Raw genomic sequence first — 10,641 nt, 5'->3', positions numbered from 1 at the left:
CCTCTTTTATAAAAGCCTTAATCTCACTCAGAGGCAGGAACCCTCAGGCTTAACCTCCTCCTAAAGACCCTAGTTCTGTGTGTGTGTGTGTGAGACGGAGTCTTGCTCTGTCACCAGGCTGGAATACAGTGGTATCATCTCAGCTCACTGCAACCTCCACCTCCTGGGTTCAAGCAGTTCTCCCTGCCTCAGCCTTCCAAGTACCTGGGATAACAGGCGCCCACCACCACGTCCAGTTAATTTTCGTATTTTTAGTAGAACTGGGGTTTCACCATGTTGGCTAGGCTGGTCTCGAACTCCTGACCTCAGGTGATCTGCCCACCACAACCTCCCAAAGTGCTAGGATTACAGGCGTGAGCCACTGTGCCTGGCCCTTTTTTTTTTTTTTTTTTTTTTTTTTTTTTTTTTTTTTGTGACAGGATCTGGCTCTCTGGCTCTGTCAGCCAGGTTGGAGTACAGTGGCATGGTCACGGCTCACTGCAACCTCCACCTCCCAGGCTTGAGTGATCCTCCCACCTCCTGACTAGCATGCACCACCACACCTGGCTAATTTTTCTTTTTTTTGTAGAGAAAAGTTCTCCCTGTGTTGCCCAGGCTGGTCTCAAAATCCTGGGCTCAAGCAATTCGCTCACCTCAGCCTCCCAAAGTGCTGAGATCACAGGCTTGAGCTACTGCGCCCGGTTTCCCACTTACATTAACACTATCACATTGGCCGGTAAGTTTCAGACATGAATTCCGGAGGGGACATAGTCAAACCCAGCACCAGGTCTCAGGTGTCCTTACTTCTCCCTCTGCAATTCTGGCTTCACCACATCCCCTCAGGTATAGGGCCCTGTTGTCCGGACCACGTGCTTCTTCCCAGGACTGAGAGGGAAGTGCTGGGGTTGCATGATAAAAACCCATGTGACTATATGACCATTAAAATGAATAGCCCCCAGAGCACTGGGGAGTGGGTACCGGGGCTCCCTGCTACCCAGACAGACCAGTTAAGGTCTTCCAGGCCTGGATGTAGGCCAGGCTACAGGGAGGGAATCAGCACCCAGCTAGAGCAGAAGGGTCTGAAGGAACCAAAAGGGGTTCTGGGGCAAATCTCAAACCATGGGCAATCTTCATTCAAACACTCAGGGAACATTCGAGCTAGACAGGCCCCCAAAGACTCTGATCCTGTGTTCCCCTTTCAGGGAGGGAAAATTGAGGCCCAGGGAGGCTTCTGCACCCTAGACAGCCTCCACCCTTTAGAGGGATCAGTGAGGGAAAGTCGGACCCCAGCAAAATGGAGAAAGTCCCAAATTGGAGACAATTAGAAAGACAGCACCAGTGCAGACCATAAACCAGCGCCCCACCTGCTCCAAGCTGGGCTCCGGTCTCCTAAGGATGAGCTGGGCCCATGCAAACTCCCTTCTTTTTCCTGTGCAAACACAAAACTTGTGTTTCCTGCACGTGGGCCACCAGGCAACCACCCTCTGACTCGAACCCCTGCCCACAGACCCCAGCACCACCCAATGATTGGCCGGGGGCACCCCCAAAGGATCTGACCATGCCAAAAGTAGCCACAGGCAGATGACGGTGTCAAAGGGAAGGGGAAAAAGTGGTTTTTGTTCATGCAGACCATAGGAGTGAAGGCTGGAGCACTCCCAAAGGCAAGTCCGTGTGGCTAAGAATGCGAGCAGGGCTCCCCAGCTGGCCTGGCTCCCACTGTCTGTGCATTATTGTGTGCGTGTGTGGCATTTCCACTTGGATTACTATTTCAGCTCTCAAAATTGGACCAGTGGCTCACAAGAGGATCCATGAAGCAGCAACATAGTGAGCCATCAGGATTTCAGGGTGAACATGGGATGTCCTCTACATGCAGGGACTGTCCACCAAGTGTGACACTGGATGCAGGATGACCTGGACTTGTCCCAGGTGCATGGTCTCTTAAGACACTTGGCTGGATGGTGGCATGAGGCCAGCAGTGGTTTTGTGTCATTCGCAAGTAAAGCCCAGGGCCTTCCCTGGAAGCTGGCGTTGTTGTACTAGAATGAGTAGAAAGGGACGCTTTCCAGGACAAAGCTGATGTGCACCACACTGACGATGGGAAGGAGCCCACGCTGTCTCTTCCTGTCCACGTTGCATTTGTAAGAATGAAACTTGCCTGAGTTGCATGGAGGAAGTTGCAGGTGGGAGGATGCGGTGTCTGGGATCTGCTTTTTTCGTTGTTGGTTTTTTTCAGTAGAGACAGGGTCTTGCTATGTTGCTCAGGCTGGTCTCCAACTCCTGGGCTCTAGCAATCATCCTACCTCAACCTCCCAAGGTGCTGGGATTACAGGCATCAGCCACTGTGCTCAGCCAGGGATCTGCTTTATGAAACTGCAGAAAGGAAAAAAAGTAAAAGTAGAGGTGGGAAACAGATTGACAAGATTGGAAAAATGTTAATGATGGTTGAAACTGGCTGGTGATATACTATTCTATTGCTTTTGTGTATGTTTGCAAATTTCCATAAGAATGCTTTGTAAAGAAGTAGAGGTGATACTGTTACATATTGCTGAGAAAATGTAAAACCAAATACAAAGTTAACAAAAAGAGAGAAATTATCTTTATGTACATATAGACAATATATGCACACATACATGTGTGTATGCATACACATTATGTGTACATATGTATGTCTATAACATATAGACATGTACATGTTATATACATGCACATACAATAAAAGAAGGCAGAAAGACTGTGGGCAGATACCTGATCAAGAGTTTTTGTGGCATCATCGCAGTGGCATTGCAATACTCTGATCAAGAGTTTTTGTGGCATCATCGCAGTGGCCTTGCAGCCCTTACTCAGGGGTCCTTGCTGACATGAACTCACAGCAGTGTGCCTCTCACCTAGGCCTGCATCTTTCTAATTCGCCAGATAGGAAGCCACTCCTGGCACTTGGTCAGTTCAAACACAAGAAGTGTTTGATGATTTTTTAATTCTGTTAATTACTGAAATCCATGCTAGAGGAAAAAAATTGTTTTTGTTTTGAATTTACTTATTTATTGAGACAGAGTCTTGCTCTACCGCCCAGGCTGGAATGCAGTGGTGTGATCACGACTCACTGCAGACTTGACCTCCCAGGCTCAAGCAATCCTCCCATCTCAGCCCCCTGAGGTTACAGCCTCAGTACCTGTAACTACAGGTACATGCCACCGCACCCAGCTAATTTTTATACTTTTTGTAGAGACATGGTCTCACTATATTGCCTAAGCTGGTCTCAAACTTCGGAGCTCAAGTGATCCTCACAGCTTGGCCTCCCAAAGTGCTGGGATAATAGGCTGTTTTGAATTCAGGTAACAATTGCTTGTGGGTCCTTAAGTAAACCCCCCAAAACGTTCTGGCTATCAATCAATAACCAGGGTTGGGTTCTGTAAGGAAAGATGGCTGCAAACCCTTTGCCACTCAAGCAGAGCAGATCCCCCTCCCATGAATCTGGGATGGGCTCAGTAACTTGCTTGATTAATCAAATGAGGCACACGTGATGCTGCATAGCTTCTGAGGCCGGGTCTCTAGAGCTGCTCCTAGGCCTCCTGGAACACCTGCTCTTGAAACCCAGCTGCCATGCTGTGAGGAAGCCCAAGCAGGCCTGTGGAGGGAGCCACAGGCAGCAGCTCCCAGGGCTCTGCCAGGCATGGGAATGGGCCATCTTGGAAGTTGAGTCCTCAACCCCAATCGAACTACTCTAGCTGACACCCCACAACACAGAGCCAAGCTATCCTGCCAACTATTCCCAAATTTCTGATATAATCATAGGCATAAATAAAACCATTTTTTTTGGTTTTGTTTTTGAGGTGGAGTCTCACTGTCGCCCAGGCTGGAGTGCAGTGACGCGATCTCAGCTCACTGCAAGCTCTGCCTCCTGGGTTCAGGCCATTCTCTAGCCTCAGCCTCCCAAGTAGCTGGGACTACAGGGGCCCACCACCACGCCCGGCTGGTTTTTTGTATTTTTTTAGTAGAGACGGGGTTTCACCACGTTAGCCAGGATGGTCTCCATCTCCTGACCTCGTGATCCGCACACCTCGGCCTCCCAAAAGTGCTGGGATTCCAGGCGTGAGCCACCGCACCTGGCTAAAACCACTGTTTTAAACCACAAAGTGTTGGGATAGTTGTTTACTTGGCAGGAGATCATTAGAACAGGTGTTATCATGCTAACAGAAGAGAAGGTACTGGCTGCCTGTCCACACCCGACTTCATGCCTCAGTGTTGAACAGTAGAGTAGTGGCTGTGATTTGAGGCAGAAGGGAATGGTGAGTACACACAGCTGTCAGACACTGAAGCAGGCAAGCCCTGCTGAGAAAGTCCTGCCCCTGAGGGCTTTCAAGTAACAGCTAAGATCCTGGTCTTCTTCCTGATGCCACGAGGTCATCAGAGCCCATTTTCATTTTTTATTCCAAGGGGCTTACCCATGGAGCAGATCTTGGTGATATAATCAATATCTCAGATGCCCGTAAAACAACCACTCCAGGGCTTAAATAATACAATTTTTAGTTTTCAGAATAAGCAACTGAGATTTTTTTTTTTTTTTTTTTTGAGACGGAGTCTCACTCTGTTGCCCAGGCTGGAGTACAGTGGTGCGATCTTGGCTCACTGCAACCTCCGCCTCCCGGGTTCAAGCGATTCTCCTGCCTCAGCCTCCCAAGTAGCTGGGATTACAGGCACGTGCCACCACGTCCGGCTAATTTTTTGTATTTTTAGTAGAGATGGGGTTTCACTGTGTTAGCCAGGATGATCTTGATCTCTTGACCTTGTGATCTGACCACCTCGGCCTCCCAAAGTGCTGGGATTACAGGTGTGAGCCACCGCGCCCGGCCTTTTTTTTTTTTTTTTTTTTTTTTTGACAGGGTCTTGCTCGCACTGTCGCTCAGGCTGGAGAGTACAGTGATGCAGTTGATCATGGCTCACTGCAATCTCCACTTCCCAAGCTCAAGTGATCCTCCCACCTCAGCCCCCCGAGTAGCTGGGACCACAGGTGCACACACACCACCAAGCCTGGCTAATTTCTAAAACTTTTGTAGAGATAGAGTCTCGCTATATTGCCCCAAGCTGGTCTCAAACTCCTGCTCTCAAGCGACCCTCCCACCTCAGCCTCCCAAAGTGCTTGGATTACAGGTGTGGGCATCCACACCCAGCCAGGATTTCTTAAGGATGCTGGAGTGTGGGCAGCCAGCTCCATCTCTGAGACTTTGACCCTTCCCCAAATCGCAATCATTTTATTCCTTCATCAAAGAAAAAAAAAAAAGATGACTTACTAGACACTTGTTAAGGCACACACCACACACAAAACTACAGTATAGCAGGACAGATGGTAACCAAGAGAGAACTCAGGATCTGTCACTACCAGCTGGAAACACCTGACCTCCAGCCTGCAAATGTGACAAGCTGGAACAACACCAGCAGGACACTGAACACAGCTTGCACGGTTGAGTCTCTGCGTCATTTCTGGACATGTGGCCAAGTAACCAGAACAACTTGAAATGGCACCAAGCCTTTGCTGTCATTCCCATAAACCTCTAACAGTGAGCTGGGTCTTGGGTCTTCAAAGAACCTGTCTCTGTCAGCTTATCTTATGCTGTGTAACAAACAGGCCCAAAGCTCTTGGTGGCATACACCAAGCATGGTGGATCTCTCACTCACCACGATGGCCCCTATGCTGGAGGGCTGGGGTTGTGCTCCATTTTCTCTTTTGGAAGGAGCAGCCCCTGTCTGAGATCTCACTTGTCTCACAGCAGAGGGATGAAATGGCAGGACGCTGGCTTTGATGGGCTCCATTCAGCAATGGTACATGCCAAGTGGGTTACATTTCACTGCCCAGACCAAGTTACATGGCCACGTCTGATATTGATGTGTGGGAAATGCAGAATCTTCCTGCAGTTGGGGAGGCAGATATTGGGACAATATGCAATTCATTACAGGGCCAGCTGGATGAAGAATGGCCAAGGGCCCAGGCTCTTCATCCCAAGCCAGGCCGAACCAGCCGAGGCCCTGAGATCAAGCCACGGTCATCAGTGTTCGTTTGGAATTATGCCTTGTCCTTGTTGCGTCCACATTGTAGTAGGGTTTCTGTTTTTTAATTCATCTGAAATTGGTGGTTGGTGTGGTCCACAGATGAGAAACAGGAACTCTCAACGCTGCCCTTCAACAGGAGCTGCAGTGGGAACACAAATGGTGCAGCCACTTTGGAAGATGGTTTGGTGGTTTCTTACAAAACTAAATGTACCCTTCACATATGATCCATCGCACACCATCCAGCAATTGTACTCCTTGGTATTTGCCCAAATGAGTTGAAAACTTGCATCTACACAAAAACCTGCGCGTGGATATTGATAGCAGCTTTATTCATTATTGCCAAAACCTGGAAGCCTTCAGGAGGTGAGTGGCTAAACAAACTGTGGTGCATCCAGTCAGTGGAATATTATTCAGTGCTAAAAAGAAATGAGCTCAAGTCATGGAAAGACATGGAAGAACCTTAAGTATTATTAAGTCGAAGAAGCTGATCTGAAAAGGCTGATGCTGTATGAGTCCAACTCTATGACATTATAGAAAAGGCAAAACTACGAAGACAGTAAAAGGATCAGTGGTTGCAGGAGTTAGGGAGGATGGAGGGATGAATAGGTGGAGCACAGAGGATTTTGAGGGCAGTGAAACTACCTTGTACGATACTGTAATGGTGGATACAGGACAGTAAGCATCTGTCCAAACCCATAGAATGTACAGCACTGAGAACAGACCCTCATGTAACCTATGGACTTCAGTTAATAATATTGAATCAAAAAATAGCAAACAATAAAACAGTGCTCTTCAGACACCATCACCTGCTGTGTCACCTGCTGGGAGCTGGAGGAGGGGCTTCCTAGCCCCTTCTGTTTTAAAGGCTAGGCTGGTGCTTGGCTCAGCTCTGTCCTCCCCTAACACTAACCACCTTTGTATGCACCACAGCCCACTGGAGGGGTTTTCTGATGTCACCTCCCCAGGTGGAGAAAGCACCTGCAGCAGGGACCTTCTGTCTCTCTATTCATTGCTAAGTCTCTGGTGCCTGGAACAGGGGCTGGCATGCTGGAGCTTGGAATGTTTGCCCAGCCCAGTGCCTCTGCCCTCTGCCTGGATGGCCACAGTGCCCTTCTGGTCCCCTCACCCCCTTCCCTCTTGCTGGCGCTCCTCCTTCCTCACCTGGCAGCTGAGATGCTTCTACCACTCCCTGCTTTAGTCCCTCTGGGGCTCCCCACTGCTGGCTGATGAAATCCAACCTTTGGCACTAGTCCATCAGGCCCGGGGAGGTACAGGAGACCAGTAGGACAGGGCAGGGAAGGGGGAGGCCCAGCAGGCACACCCAAAAGACACCCTTACACTACACCATATGTATGCCTGTGTGCCGGCCTCACATGCACCAGCAGGCCAGGCCCGCCAAGGTCCCCTGGCACCAGCAGCCTACCCTGCCTCATCTGTCCTGCCTCACCCTCATCCTCTGGCTCCAACACATCCACCCTTCTCCCTCACCACCTTCATCTGGACTGTCTGTAGATTAACGGAGCAACTGCCTGTCTTCCCAGCCCAGTCTGTGGGACAGGATAGTGCAATGGTTTCCAGGCCTGGTCCCAGAGCACCCCAGCCCAATATCCCTCTGCCCTGCCAAGGTCAGCAGCATGACCTCAGGTGGATTACTCCATGCATCAGTGTCCTCTTCAAACAAGGAACACGGTGGGACCTGGCTGAAGCTGATCCTGCTTAGCACATGCCTGGCACAGGGAAAAGCCATTGCTATGTGCCTGGCGGTCCTGGTGTCATAGTTCATATGATGATCGTGGATCCCCAGTGGAGCTAGGGTGTGACTGCCACACGGCCGACCCATGAGTGCCCTGGCCGCCAGCCGGTGCCTGTGTTTTCAGCTTGGATGAGGCCTGGGGGCTGGGACGCATGCTCGTATCTGCTCTTCCCCAACAGCACGGGTGAGAAGAGAGCTTTGCAAACAGTGCCATCGGGTATTATTTCCATGGCTGTCCCCACATGAGAATCACATAACACAGCACTGGAAAAAACCCTGGACATTTCTCAGCCCAGATGGGGAAACCGAGGCCCCCAGAAGGAAAGGCCAGCTTGCCTGGGTCACATGTGCCCAGAGTCCCACCTGTGACTAGCAGCCCACGGAGGGTGGTGGCCTGTGGGTCCCTGCAGCCAGCTCCTGCCCTGGGGAGAAACTCCTCCTGAGAAATGGCACTGGGCCTCACCTTCACGTCCCCACAAAGCCCTCACACTGCTTTTGAAAAAGCTACCCTTGAGTGACAAGAGGGTGCTGGGCAACCACATGTCCCGTGCCCAGGGGCCAGGACTGTGAGAAGTCAAGCAAGGTAGGAGCCCCACCAGCCCCGGCTGCAGCAGGAGGCCTGGCAGCAGATGCCACTGTGGATGATGAGGATCCACCCTAGCAGATCGGTCACCAGAAACAGTTAACTCAGGTTACCCTGTGCACCCACGAACTGCCTGCCAAGCACCCGGTCCAGCCTCCTCCCAGGCCAGGGCAGAAGGCACTGCCACCCTCCTTTATCTCAGAAGGGAAAGGGCTTTGTGCTGCTCACACAGGTGAATGCTGCGGTTTCTCCACTGGGGAGAGGTTTGAAGGTTGAAGCCAGGTCTACATGGGTCTGGTCCCTCGTTACCATCGGCTGAGGGTCCCTGTTGCTGAGGCAAAGCAGCGGGACCTGCCACTCTCAGGTCCCAGGGGCATTTCCCAGAGTCTGGCCCCAGCTGGGCCTCGAGGCCAGCCCCTTCGCCCTCCTCGCCCAGCCCTTCCAGGCAGCTGGGGGAGGCTCAGTTAATTATATGTCTAAATACACCTCGAGCATCTCAAGTTGAGCCCCCCCTTTGTCCCTGACCCAGTGCGGGGCCAGGGGGGAGGGAAGTCAGCAACTGTCACGTAGGGCCCCATGAGGGTCCACCAGCTCTTTTCTTCTCCTAGCCCAAGGCACCAGCAAAAATACTGCTAGCTGTTCTGTTTTTGCTATTTTACGTCACCCTTTCCATTGTAAGCCATAATTTTCAGAGGTTTATAGGTCAGCTATTAAAAAAATAATAAACGTCTCTTTTACCAAGAGGGAGCGCTTTGAAACTAGTCGGCTGGTAGGGCCGACAGTGTGGGTGCACAGGGAGGCACACAGCCTCGACTTCTTCCACCAAAGCCTGGTCATCAGAAACCACCCCTCCCCATGCCCTCCTGGTTCCAGGGCACCACCCCTTTGTGTTCTCATTTCTCCCTCCCCTCAGAGGCTTCGAGGCTGCCCCCCTCCACTGCAGGTGTGACTAGACCTTGAACATTTCGGGTGTTTTGACCTAGGGAGACCCTGGTGCAAGGCCTGAAGAAAAGTCTGTAGGACTGGATGTGTCTTGGTGGAGTCCTGCTCCCCACCCTCTACCCCAGCACATCCTCAAACTAGCAGGGTCCTGAGCCCATCAGCTGGGGGCAGAGGGGTTTCTCATGGTTTCCTTTAAACAAGCCTGAGTCTGGGCAGCAAGTCAGGGGCTGTGCTCCCTGCCTGCTGGGGCTATGTGAAGCCCACGCTTGTCTTTCTGCAGCCCCGCAGGTGGGAGGTGATAAATGCAGGGTGCACTGCAGGCCGGCCGCCCCTCCTGAGATAAGGGAACTGGAGCAGGTGGATTTGGGCCAGGCCCAGCCAGGAGAGAGGCTTCCCCTTTTGGATGGACTGGGGATGCCCACTTTGGCCTGCTCTCTCTTGCATTCTAGCTCTCCAGCTTTTGGGGGTGCAGGAGAAGGGAGCTGGAGGCAGGCATAAGCACAAACAGACTGGAGTTGCAGCATTTTTCGGCCTCTTTATTTAGAACCCGGCGGACGAGGGGCCGGGGCAGTGGTACAGACGGCTCAGGAACCATTTTAACAGATTTGTCTTCAAGTTTAAGATAAACACAGTAATAATAAGAGAGCGAGCGAAAGCGCGAAGAGACTGCAAGCTAGATGGGCATGTATGGCAGCTACAGCTTGTGAGTGACCCCTTTCCCCAGAGTCCGCGATGAAAATAAAGTTACACTTGTCAATAACCGGATGTGGGAGATGGATGGTGCCTTTGGCATAACCAATAACCAAGCTAGTGCGTGGCAGAGCGGTCCACGCCTGGACATAAATAGAAAATATAAGTTAGTATAACTTTAAAAACTTTTTGTACAAATATACATGGTTTTTTTATTTTTTCCTTTTTTTTTTTCTTTTTTCTTTTTTTTTGCACTGAGTTTCAGCAGAGATTAAACATTTTATATAAATGACTCTTAAAGCTTTACACCTTGGGACCAGTGTACCTTCTCGTGCAGAATACATTTAGATATAAAAAGACGTTATTAATACATTGCACAGTTTTCAAAATTTAAACACAAAACCGAACGCTGCTCTGCGGCAGCCGCCGCCGGTTGCTGCTACATGAACGGTCCCAGCCGAGGCCCAGCGCCCTTCCAACGTCCGCTGCCCCGGCAGGTTCCCTCGGGGCTCTTTGGGCTCTAAACTGCAGGGAGAAGGGCGGTCAGGAAAGCCGGCGGGGACCCCGCGGGTCAGCCCCCCGCACCCCCCAGGTGCGCTGTACTCACTTCGCTCACCGCAGCCTCTTGCGCGGGGTCTGCTCCACCGAG

The 10,641-nt window shown here is 51.1% G+C and overlaps 1 long non-coding RNA gene across 1 annotated transcript; it reads right to left on the bottom strand.

The window, feature by feature from the left end:
- Positions 1 to 9,817: 9,817 nt before the first annotated feature.
- LOC105545313 lies at positions 9,818 to 10,641 on the bottom strand. Its single transcript, XR_001006898.1, has 2 exons — positions 10,600 to 10,641; positions 9,818 to 10,517 (listed from the first exon to the last, which is right to left on the bottom strand). It is a non-coding gene; the product is annotated as an uncharacterized LOC105545313 (long non-coding RNA).

Source organism: Mandrillus leucophaeus, unplaced genomic scaffold (assembly GCF_000951045.1).
Source record: "Mandrillus leucophaeus isolate KB7577 unplaced genomic scaffold, Mleu.le_1.0 Scaffold325, whole genome shotgun sequence".
In the NCBI taxonomy this organism is placed as follows: Eukaryota; Metazoa; Chordata; class Mammalia; order Primates; family Cercopithecidae; genus Mandrillus; species Mandrillus leucophaeus.
This window is presented reverse-complemented; position numbering and strand designations above follow the sequence as displayed.